Consider the following 12,803-nt stretch of genomic DNA (forward strand, 5'->3'; position numbering starts at 1 on the left):
AAGCAAAACACAGGAGAAAAATGGCACTATTTGGAGGAGAAAAGGGATAGCAAAGAGATAGTTTTGCCTGCAAAACACAAGCAGATGCTCTCGCAGCAGAGATCTGATCTAACATCCACCTGGCAGCTCCCCAGGGCCAGGAGATGCCCCAAAGCCAGCAGCTCTCAAAGGGCACCCAGTCCTGGAACAAGCAAAATATCACCGTTTATTGCAGCCGTGACCTACTGCAGGGCACGTAATGAGGAATTTTCCATTTCAAACTTTAATGCAATAATTAAGATGTCCATTAAGGTCTTTACAGTTTGGCTGCTTGTAATTAAAAATGGGGGTAACAGGGGGGCAGTGACAGGGAGTTGCCAGTGCAGGGCATCCAACTATCACTGGCAGCTGCAAGTACTCTCCCTTTCCTTCTCTATTTGGTTTCTCTCTTCAAAATAATTTTTCTGGTTTTGTTTGTAACTGTTCCCAGAGCATGAAAAACACGTGAAGAATAGTCTGGGTTCCCACAAGTAGAACTGGGTTTAAAAAAGAGCTTTTACCCTCTATCAACACCTCCAAAATACTGATTCTCCTGCGGAGCAGTTTGTGGGGTGTCTCTGAGCAGTGCCAGGGGTTTTATGTTCCACTTGGTCTCCAGACTAGTGTAACTCCTGCTTACACAATTTCTGGTGCAGGATTAAGGGTGGGGTAGGTTTTAATCCAATAATGAAATGAGAAGAAACCCTCAGATAAACCCACATCTTCCAAAGTGCCTCTGCTCCTGGGAGGCCAAAGTCCCATTATCCAGTAATTGGATTTGGCCTCCTAAAGCAGCACTGAAATACTGTAAAGTTTTTGTTCCCAAATCACCAGATTTTTGCAAAGGATTAACAAAAATTAATTATTTGACTGAGGAAGTAGCTGCCAGAAAAGCTTTGGCTGATCCCTTGAATCCCTTCCCCAATTGCTTTCCCCTGCTCTGTGCAACTCCCAGTTTATGGGTGACTCTTGTTCCTCGCAAACCAGCACTGGCCATGATCTCATGCAACTTTTGACATTCATCATTTTCTAATAAACTGTTTGCAATTTCAGCTCCAAAGGAAAAATGAAATCACAACCCCACTTGCATGGCAGACAATGGAAAGGTACACGTGTAGCAATTACCAGGAGGATTTCGCACAAAGAATTAGCGAGCTACTCGCGCATGTCCTGCATTCTCATTAAAGGCAAACTGTTTGTGGGTGACAGGGGATTTTCCTGTGCAACCATTTAGGCTCGTTGCAGCTGTTAAATTCCTTTCATGTCGGGTTTTTTCGCCCCTCTCCTACCACGTTTCAGACAAACCCACTCAGTCACAGCCTCTCCTGTGTGTGAGTAACAGGTGAGGTGGATGTTCCACGAGTCTCATCCTCAGCCCTTCAGATGCTCAGAGCTGGTGTGGACCCTGGCTGGGCACAGGAGCCTTTTTTTGTTCTAATTTTGCCCCAAATATACCCATAAATCTGCCATAAATTTCCTGGTTACAGTCACCTTCATGTGGTTTTGCTGCTGAGACCAAGCTGCTCCTCAGAGCCTGCAGATCTTCTCTGCCTCCTCCAGCATCCTCCCTCCATCCCCTTCCCCATTCCACAAACCCTCTTGGCACATTTGGGGGCAGACAAGGCCCTCAAATCTCCCCAGACTCATGGCAGGGAGGATATTTCCTCCTGTTGTGCATCCCAGACTCTGCCTAGTTACTGGTTATCTAGCAAAATAAACCCCTTGAACAAGAAGTATTATCATCAAGAGCATAATCAGATATCAGAGAGGAGATCTTCAGATGAGTAATTTATTGAGATCTCTTATTTAATTTCATTTCAGCCCATCTGGGGCACAACTGTGCTTTGGAAAGGGCTGGAGGCTGCAGTTCCACTGCAGGAGCCACCTGGCCCAGCGAGAGCTCAGCGTAAACCTCCATCCTTGCAATCTCATTTTGCAGAAATCTCTAAGTAGGACATGCACTGCAACCAAGTGGTGACCTGAGAAAGGTTTGCACAGCCCTGGGCTGTGCTTCCAGGAGAGCCAGGGCTGGTGGAAAATGGGCTGTTCTGCACCTGGACACTGGGTTTGGATCCAGGACTGTGACAAACCCTGTCAGAGTAGTTCCTGTTCTCTGGGATTTTGTGCCTGGAGTCAGCTGGGAGTACAACATTCAAATTTTGCCTTAGCACCCACCCTTTTCTGGCAGGTTTAATGCTGAGCTAAAAACTAGAGCATGAGTAAGAAATTACATATTTGGCATTGCCCAGGGCTTCAGTGTTTGCAGGTGAATCTTTAGCACTTGCCTGCAAGAACGTGGCACTGCTCTCACCAAAACCACGGTTTTCCCTCTTTTCCTTAAAAGCATTACCAATTTTTTATCCTCTTCTGATGGTGTCTGTTCATCCTCTCCCTCCTCCTCCTCCTTGGAGATTTCTGGATTAAAGAATAAAGCAGTGAATTGATTTCCTGAACGTGCATTAGAGAGGATTATTCCAGGAGATTCATCCGTGTTTGGTGGATTAATATTTCCAGGGAAGCAGCTCCGATCTCAGCCAATACTTCTCTCTACACACCCCAAAACACTTTTTTTTCTTTTTCAGGCAAGAAGGAGCATTGGGAACAGCAGGAGACAGAGAGCAGAAGTTCTCAGCTCTGCTATTTGAGCTTTGACATCTTTTGTAACAACAGCATCTCTCATTTAGATACATGAAGGGTGATTTGTGTGAATTCTGCCTTTTCTTTACTCTGCTAATAATAAAGAATAAAACCAGACACATGCCAGGCACAGAAGTCACTCCAGCACCAGGAAATCAGGGAAAAATCTCTGTGCAGCATCACTTGCCACCAGCAGCACCCTTTGAGAGAGGGGCACAGCATCCAAAAGAAATGTCCAATTAATTAATTAATTTGGCCTCTGTGCTCTACACAAACAGAGCAGATCAAGGGCCTATTACCTTATAAGAGCAATCTGTGAAGCAATGCATATCTCTGAATTACGCTTCAGAGGTAACAAATAAAGCAGAGCCAAAGCTCCCTCCCTCCTGGCCTCTCTTGCACGTGGAGGAGGCACTGTTTATAATTGAGCAGAAGAGGCAAAACCTATTCCCAGGAGAGCTGGGGGTGAGTCAGTCCCAAACCCTAATTGAGACCTCTGAGACCAACCTTGAGATGTCAACCAGCTGGACAAACAATGCTGACTCCTCAGAGGAGCTTGGATACATCAGCTGGGCTGCCCTTGCTGCTCTGGCAGGGCTTGGGCTGGTGATGGTCAAAAGGAGAAAGGAATAAGAAAATCGTAAAAAGTGGAGCTCCTCTTGCCTGAGATGGATACCAGCAAAGAGCAGGAGATGGGAATGGGGGATTTTAACTCCTGAGGAAGCAAAGAGCTGGCCAGGAGGCTGGGATTGCGCTGTGGGTGAGAAAGTCCCAGTGGTGAGCACATCTTATCCCTCCTTATCTCCCTGCTTTCATCTGGGATGATCCAGGGATGGTGTTTGTCTGCCCAGGGCCTGCAGGCACATTTGGACAGGTGACACCACCCCTGGTAGATAACCCAGAGAGAGCAAAGCAAGAACTTGAAGCAAACAACAAACATAACAAACGGATTTGCATTTTTTCAGAGCCACCAGGAATCTGGAGGAATAATTTTTCCAGCTGACACTCAGCACTGGGCAGTAAGGACATTGCCTGGTGTGCCACTGCTCTATTTGGGACACTGAAATGCAGAAACATGATCTGACACAAAGAATAAGTGCAAACCACATGGTTTATTTATTAGTTCCCTCACATGATGAGTATAGCTCAAGCCTCAGCAGTGCATTGCCAACAGGCAATGCAAGGAGAATTATTTTGCTTGGCTTTAGACAGAAACTTCAAATTGAGACACAGATTGAAACATCTTCTTGTGATTCCTCATGTTTTTTTTCCTGTGGGAATCCCAGGAATCTCCCTTCCCTCTCCCCACAGTAGAAGCATCCCACACCAAGCCACCACCTTTGCTTTCGGCAACAAAAGCAGAATATGAGACTTCTCTGTACCTCTGAGTACCTAAACAGCAGGGACAGCTGGACAATATCCTCCTTTTCTCCCAATTCCTAGCTTTCTGCAAATAATGTTATCTCTCCAAAAGATTCCTCCCCCTCTCCATGCTCTGCCTGAAAAAAACAGCTCTTCAAACAAAACATTTGGGGTTCAATCTGGAAATACTCCTTGGGAATTTCTCTTGGATTCATTTTCCAAGTGTTTTGAGTGGAAAACTTCAACCAGATGGCGCCCAAGAGAGCTCTGCTCCTCTCTGCAGTTTTTAGGTCTGGTACAACTTATCATCAACTGCAAAATAGCTTTTTTTCACGCTGCTCCTCGCACCAACCCTCACCAGCAGCCCCCTTGGAGACACAGCTCTGTAATTAAAGCTGCACTTGGGAAGGGATTCCTTTAACCATGGAAGGGAAATGCGTTGTTCCTCAGCTCCCAAATATTTGTACAGAGCTGGGGAAGCACCTGGGGGTCTCTCCCCACTTCCCACTGCAGTTTTGCTGTGGGAAAGGGAGAAAAAACAGGAGTGCAATGCAAAGCTAAGCCCTGGGAGAGAAAAGAGCTGCCTGAGAGCCCAAGTGCTCACCAGGGCTAGCTGTAAATCGTCCCTCTGAGCAGCAGCACTGCTTGCTTGATAAAGGATGCTCCAGCCTGAAGTGTCAAAAGGAAAGAAAAAACCTCACTTTTCCCCCCCCCCCTACTTCTCCCTAGTTATTTTTGACAAGCTGGAAGAGGAGAGGGGGAGAGGGAAAGGCTGAGGCATGTTTGATATACACTTTTGACGGAGCTTTTACTTTATTATGTTTAATTGAAAAGTGTTAACGTCGTCCGACATGAATATTCAGCTGATGCCTTTTGGTGCTGTTCCAGGAGTTACGATCGCCTGTGATTCCACTACAGCTTCTCAGCACGGAGCCCTGTCAAAGCCAGAGTGACAGTGGGGAAGCTATTAATTGAAATAGCTTCATTAATTAGTAATTAACAGCAGGGTAATGACTATGTCACACATCGTATTTCAATGAATGCCCTTCATGTGTTATGGGGCTTTTAATTAAAGAATATGCATTTTAATTAAAGGCAAGTTTGGCCCTTTGGCCTCTGGAATACAAAAGATGTTTCTAACTTTCAAGACTGGGAGGAGGAAAGGTTAGTGTGGGGAAAGCTAGGCTGAGAGCAAGTCGTTTCAAAGTTAAATCCCTGAAACTGCCATGCCTGTGGGTCCTGCCTGGCTCCAGGATGGGGCAGAAAAAGCTGCTGTGTTTGTAGGGTCTGAGAGGAAAGCTGGAGCCAAGAACTCCCACCTTGGCACCCAGGGTGTCACTGGGAGCTGCTCTGCACCTGTTTGACCCAGCAGCTGCTTTTGTGTCCAGGCAGGGAAAATGCAGGTGTGGGGAATTTTGGGACAGCTTAGCACAGCTCCCATCCTTCAAGGTGCTTCCTTGGGCAGAAAGTCCCTGCTGCTGCTGAGACATGCATAGGAGGTGCAGAGGATCACCTCATGGAGCAATAAATTACAGCAGATTTTAGTCTTTGTATATTGCCCTGATTAGGATTTACTCCCTGGGACTGGAGTGGGCACAGCTTTGGTTTCTGTTCTCTCCAAGCTCAGCTCTCTCTGGAATGATTCCTCACATATGGTGGGAAAGGCAATTGGGAGGTTTGAAATACGTGGGCTATGCAATGAGCATCAGGGGAAAGTTTAGGAAAACAAATCCAAAGTGCCTGAGAGCTATTTAGAGTCCCAAGAAAGTAACTTCAAACCCCACGAAACAATAAAACCTCAACCCAAACGGACTCACCCACAAAAAGGGTTACTTTAAATTGTGATCAAAAAAGCATTTATGTTTTTAAAACAAAAAAAACCCCTTCAAACAGGCCCCTTTCAAAAATAAACTCTACTCCCCTGACATCCCGATCTGAAAGGCTGAAGAGAAGCTTCCCAAATGTGATGAGGATTCGAAGAGTGAGACATTGCATTTCAAAGAGAAAATGGCACATCAAAGGCAACTCCAGCCCATATTGAAGTCCCACCCTGGAGAGCTCTGCCTGGGGGGATCAGACGAGGTGGAGGCATTGCTGCTGGGAGGGAAGGGAAGGGCAAGAGAACCCCACATCTTCATGAAGGCACCTGGCTTCTCGGGCCAACAGTTTTTGGGAAGCACATCTGCCTCTCCTGGCTGGTGATGCTGGTTGAAAAGTCCCTGCTTTGCCCTGTGCTGCTGAAATGTCTACAGTGTGACTTTGACTTATCTCAGAAATGAATTTAGTAATGAACTGAGAGCATCTCCTGCCTCCCCAGCTGGTCATTCCCAGCAGGTCTCAGTGAGATGTCCTTTACCTTGCTGTTCCATTCCTAGTGTGTCTGGGGATGGCCAATCCCACCAGGAGCACAGGCTGATCCCAAACTCCCTCACACCATTTCCCATGAGCAGACCAAGCATTGTCTCAATTTATGGGCTGCAGAAGACATTGTGATAAAACTGAGCCATAAAAAGCCAACAGTTTCACCAGGTGAAGGTAATTTATGCTACTCTACACTCTAAAATACAACCCTCTGCTTGCGCTGCAGCACTGAAATCCTCCAGCATCACTTTAGAGACACAAAAGAGAGGATGCAGAGAGACCTGAGAGTTCCAAATTCCCACCACCACCACCAGTCAAGCCCACCCTGGGGCTTAGCACAGACCAAACCCCCTCAACACCCCCATGGATGTGATAGCTGGAAACTGGGACACCCATGGAGGCACCAAGCTGAGCCTTGGTGGCTGTGGAGCAAAACGAGGAGATGCAGAGGAAATTCAGCTTGGAGCACGGTGGACAGGGATGGTGAGATGCCATCTGCCAAATCCCTTCTGCTGCTGGAAGGAAATCCATGGAGAAAACAAGCGGAATGTCGAAATTCAGAGTTCAGCTTTGGAGGAGAGGGCTGGGGGGAGGGGAAATGTGTGAATCACTCAGGGTATCCAAGTATGGTAATTAATGTTAATAACATTAAATAATTTAAATGGACAAGCAGTATTTTATACTATATTTCTTTGGCACTTTTACTGGTGTCACACTGGGTTTGTCCTTGTGTCCTGGATCAGTGAGATCCCATTCACTGTGGGGAAAACCAAAAGTGACTTCAGGGTGAGGGATAAAATAATACAAAAATAATTCTATTTTTTTTTTTTGTATTTCCCAAAGTAAAATTCCAGGTATGAAATTACTGCCTAGAGAGGAATGTAAATTGTACAGACAGAAATTATTTATTTCCTTTGTGAATAGGCAGGAATTTTGTGCAATTGTGGGAAGATGTTTCTGTTCTTCATTAAGGCATGTGTGCATCCATTCTGCTGTTACACCTTCTCAGACACTAAGAACAGCACATTTTAGGCATATTTTCACCTTTAGGCTCCACATCTCTTCAAGAGCCCCTTGTTTGGTTTCACAACCTGTGCAAAGTTCTGACCAAGCTGGAGGAGAATGTGCCATCACACTGTGTTTAAAAAAAAGCCTTTGGTTTTACCAGGATTGCTGTTAAAGTGCTGGTGCTGTGCTCAGCTGTAAAAAAACCCATGGAGAACACGTTTGCCTCCTGAATCTAACTGCTTGGAAAATCACATATGAATTTTTAGAAGGAAAATGGCTCCCTATGTAAATGAATTGCAGCTGTTTGCAAACTCTGCCCTAAGAAACTTCATCAAGATCCAGTCAAATCCCTGTTCAGAGGGAGTGAAGATGGGAGAAAAGAGTCTGGCTGTTCTCCTTGAGACATCTTGGCCACAATTTTCCTTTTTATTTGCAGACACAACAAGAAAGACCAACCTGGACTTTATCCACCCTGTGCAGAGCAGAGTTTGGCCCTGATTTGTGGCAACTGCAGTTTGGGGCTGATAATCTCAGAACCACAGAAGGGTTTGGGTTGGAAGGGACCTTAAAGATAATTTTGTTCCACCCCAGCCATGGTCAGGTCACCTTCCACTGTCCCAGGTTGCTCCAAGCCCTGTCCAGCCTGGCCTTGGACACTTGCAAGGGATCCAGGAGCAGCCACAGCTTCTCTGGGCACCCTCTGCCAGAGCCTCACCACCCAGAATTTCCTCCTAATATCCAATCCAAACCTGGTCTCTGTCACTATGAAATTCTGGGAGCAGCCTGGTCTAGCTCTGTGATTCTCCCATGCTGAGAAAGACAGACCTCCCTTATTTACAGGTTTAAGTGAAATCCAAACAGCCCCACAACGAGCTGAAACCTCTGTAAATTACTGCCCTTGCTCTGCTCTCCCTCTGCTGAACCACAGCTCCAGGAGGGACCCAACCTGCCCCTTTCTTCCTTTGCTTTTTTTTTGTTATTCATGCCTTGTTTGTTGTGTACCACAAGTCGCCTCATCACTTCCAAATCAAACGCCTTCTTCCTTTCTGCTCCCAGAAATTAAAATGTGGCAAGGTCTTTTTCTCTTTTCTTTTTTTTTTCTCTGTTGTTTTTTTGAACAGCAAGATTAAAAGTCTTTTGAAGAATAATGTTTTCCTAAGTTTTAGCTGACATTCAATTTTAATGACTTTTTAAACAAAGTAACTATTAACTGTGCATCGTTTTATAGTTTCCTGATGTCTGACAGGTGTTTTTGCCCATGTGGGAAACAGATGCTAATAACATTTTCCCTAATAGCTCATAAATAATAAGCATTTAGCATTTTCCTTTGTATACTGCTCTGTCAATAGCCAATTTACTTTTCAGAAGCCACAACGTTTTCCTGTCAATCAGTTTCAGCCTCGGGCACTTTTTGGTGATTAGAAACCCCTTAGAGAGCAAGAACTCCAAATTAGTTTTAAATAAAAAATAAGAATATTCATGCTGTTGAACATCTAAAGGTAAAAAAGAAAAAAAAAGAAAAAGAGAGAGATCTGGGTACATAAATATCACTGGTGGGGTATTAATACTTCATAGAACTAGAGTGACCAACTGCTCTCAGGAGGAATGCAGCAAAGACAAGCACATGACACAAAGAAAGTAATGTATGCTGGAGAAAAAGAACTTTTTATTAAAACAAAAAAAAAGTAATTTAGGGGTTTACAAAAAAGCTTTAACTCTAGGAGAATGATATCACCTTCTCATGCGGAAAATAAGCAGCAAATCTATCACAGCACTTGGTGCCTACCAGGGTGTCTCACTCTTTTGATATGCCTTGGATCTCACCATGACATTTTGTCTCTTTCCAGAAGAGCAATGGGGTGAAGCCAAAATCCCTCCCTCTGAGGGAAGAGCAGATGCAGAAGTGGGGAGCCCTCAGTGAGAGGAACAAAAGGCAGGAGGTGCCTGGGGGACCACAGGGACCCCATGGAGGGAGACCAGCCCTATAGACAATTGTCACCTGCTGGTTCTTCCAGCACAACAAGTGTCAGAGAAGGGTCCAGGTATCTCCTGTCAGACCTTGCAGGCTCCACTGTAACATCTATGCAACTCCCAGGTAAAAACAGCTCTAATAAACTCCATTTAAATCAGCTTTTTCCTCTCATCAATCACAATAAAGAGAACTTTGGAAAAAGGAGAGCTTTTCTTCTTTGGATAAAGAAGAGCTTTGTGCTCCAGGATTCAAACCTATTTCTGGTGGTGCTGTGTTCAGGTTTTACCTTGGCTTCCCATCATCTGCCTTTGTCACATCAGCAATTTGGGGTTTGTGGGACTTTTGGCAGAGCTCTGGTCACTGCTGGGGACAGGACACCAATATGGGTGGAGCTTGGCTGCTACACAGTTTGGCCTTTTCTGCATAAATGAGCTGAAATTCATGGATTTCACTGCTCATTAGCCTTACATCATCACACTGCATTGTAATCTGCAGCTCTTCTGCCAAATTAATTTTCTCATTCATTTTCTCAGAGAAATAGAGTGATGCAACATTTGCCAGTGAGTACAAAACAGAGATTTTTCTTTTTTTTTAAGAGAAAGTGGCCTCATTTATTAGAACATATTGACCTGAAACTCTGCACACTGACATACCTGCAGCTGAACAGAAACACCATTAAACCCAGGGGGTCTTAGTTAATCAAATGTAAACGTGAATATTGCAGTGACATAAAATGCAGGTATCACAGAGATACAAGACAAAGGGTCAGACACTGCCCTGGTTCTTCTGGTTGATTTTTCTCCCTGAATGAAGGGAAAGGAAACTTTTGCCCTCCAATGAAGTAGTTCAATGCTCAAACATGACAGCAGTGATGTCACCCACAGTGCTTTCTTCTTTCATGAGCAGCAGTGTCACACCAAATCCTCATGAAGGGACAGCTATAAAATGCTTAATGGCAACCTTAAATGACTTTCCTTGGACATAGCAGGAAACCTGGATTTCTCTAAGCAATTGAGGCTGCCTGGTTGCCCATGCAGAAGGCAAACATGCCTAATGTTTCAATTCACATGTGGTGACTTTCTAATAATAGGGGTGTTAATTGAGAGCAGAACAGCTCGAGCAGGTGAGTAACAATTAGCTGAGGCTCCTGCTTTTAAAAAACCCACCATGGCACATCTGTAGGCTGGGAATCACTTTTGCATAACTAATTTTTAAAGTTAAAAGGTGGCTGTTCTGGAAGCAAAAGGCTTCTGGCACCAGGCTGGGGTGTTGTGTTTTCCCTCACCACTCCTGAGGAGTTCCAGTGAACAACCCTGGCATCACCAACTGCCCAGGGCTGGTTTTATTCAACACCTTCTGGTCCATTCCCAGCTTGAAAATGTCCTTCAAGAAGTGCTTGGTAGGAATTGTTGGGATGAAAGCAAGGTTGATGGTTGGTGCTGCTGGAATCACAATTCCTTTTCACTGTCTGGGTGCTGATGGAGCACAGAAACCTGCGAGAAGTTTGGAGACTTGCTCTCCAGATGGTGCTGGGTGGGAATTGTCACTGCTGACTGTTAAGTGTAAAAGGTTTGAAAGAAACCTGAAAGACTCATGACACCTTTCTGTCTGTTATGTTTCATTCATCTACTCCTTGGTGATCATCTCCCACCCATTGCCACCAGTTCCAAACCCTTCATCAGCTGCTCAGGCTCCCACATGGGAACAGCCCAAGCCACTCTCCTTGGCCAACCTCAGCCTGAAAAGGAGGAAGAAGCTCTTCAATCCCACACACATCCTTAGGAGAATTTTTCTTGTACATCAGAGTGATGGAGAGGAATCAGAATAATCCCAGTGAGCTAAACCCCAATTCTTTACACCCTCAAATTATGCCTGGTTCTGGTCTTTTCCCTTCCCTTTTTTTGGGCTTACTACACTCCAAAAGGTGAAATGCCCCAAACAGCTACCTCGTTAATTTTTCCTCTCTGAGCAGTTGGGTTGAAACATATGCCATCAGACCTGATGTCCCCAGCTAAAACCCCTGTCACATCACTAAATATTTTAGCAAATAAAAAAATTTTTTAAACACGCGGCCAGATGTCCACATTGACATAGTGCTTAAGGCGTTTGACTGATAAAAAGCCAGGCCCCTTGGTAAGTGGGGATTTAAAAACATGTCCTGAGGCAAGTGTGCGATATTAAAAACATCCTGGGCTCTTTTGTATGGAGATTTGCATACGTTGAGGTTTTAAAGAGAGTGTCCATCTGTCACTGAGCATTCTCCCAATACAACAAAGCATCGATAAATATTTTGAACCACAGTCACTTTTCAGCAGGCACCAGCAAGGAGGCAGAGGGGTTTCAGCTGGGATATCCATCGCTTTGTGCAATAAAAGGAGCTGCAGTTTCACTTGGAAGTGGTGTTTAATATTTATGAGGATGACAGCCCTGTACAATTACAGAACTACAACCTGGCCCTTGGGTGATTCCATAAAAAGTATCAGCCAGACAGGGGAAAAAAAAAAACCCAACAAACCCTCAAGCTTTTGTTCTGGAAAGTCTGGATGCAGTGATGTACCACAATGGTACTTCAGTGTGAGTGGCACCTGCTTGCAGCACACATGGCAGCAGGCTGGCTCCAGGTCTGCTGGAGCGATGGAAAGACTTCTGCCAGCTTTAATGAGCCCTGCACCAGCTTGGATGCAGATGAATTGTCACCAAAGTGGAGGAAATTCATTGTTATTGGAGGATGTGTTGTAAGAAAGGGTCAGAAATTCACCTGGCTGCAGTCCTGTCCGGATCCATCGTGTTTGGGTTTGGCTCCTTGGATTGAAGGCAGTGTTATGCTTTGAGGCTCAGTCTGGAATGTGAGAAAACAGAATGGGGATCAGGATGTTCTCACTAGACTAGAAGGTCTAACACGTGGGAGGCATTTTACAGAAGGGAAAAGGAAGAACACAGGCATTACTTGGTGCCTTGAGGAGCTGCAGTCTCATCTCAGACAGGACAGAGGGAACGACCAGCTCTCCAAATTCCACATTTTTATTTAGTTTTGCTCTTCTGGGTTAATATTTTCTAAGGAGGTGCCATATTCTTCTTATTCTCCAACCATCTAGAAGATCTGAAGTGTCTAACCGAGATGCAAAAAAGTCACAGCACAAAATACATTTGCAGCAACTATTTTAGTTAACTAGATCATTTCAGTTTCAGCATGCATGTGTCTCAACAGGTTGATTATGGCAGGATATTTCCAGCCTGTTCTCCTTGTATTGTTTCCTTTCTTTAATCTAAATCTCTTTCTGAGCCCTTCCTGCCTGACCACTGACCTTTCTGAAGATCCACCCATAAAATAGATGGGCTTTAACCATTGGTTTCTCTGTTTTTCTTGCAAAGCTGGTTCTAAAGGGGCAGTGGCTGTTGCAGTGTTGATGGAGGGAGATGCCAGGTGGCAGATGGCTCATTTCAT

The sequence above is a fragment of the Lichenostomus cassidix genome, chromosome 20, assembly GCF_008360975.1.
Source record: "Lichenostomus cassidix isolate B80296 chromosome 20, HeHo_3.0, whole genome shotgun sequence".
Classification (NCBI taxonomy): Eukaryota; Metazoa; Chordata; class Aves; order Passeriformes; family Meliphagidae; genus Lichenostomus; species Lichenostomus cassidix.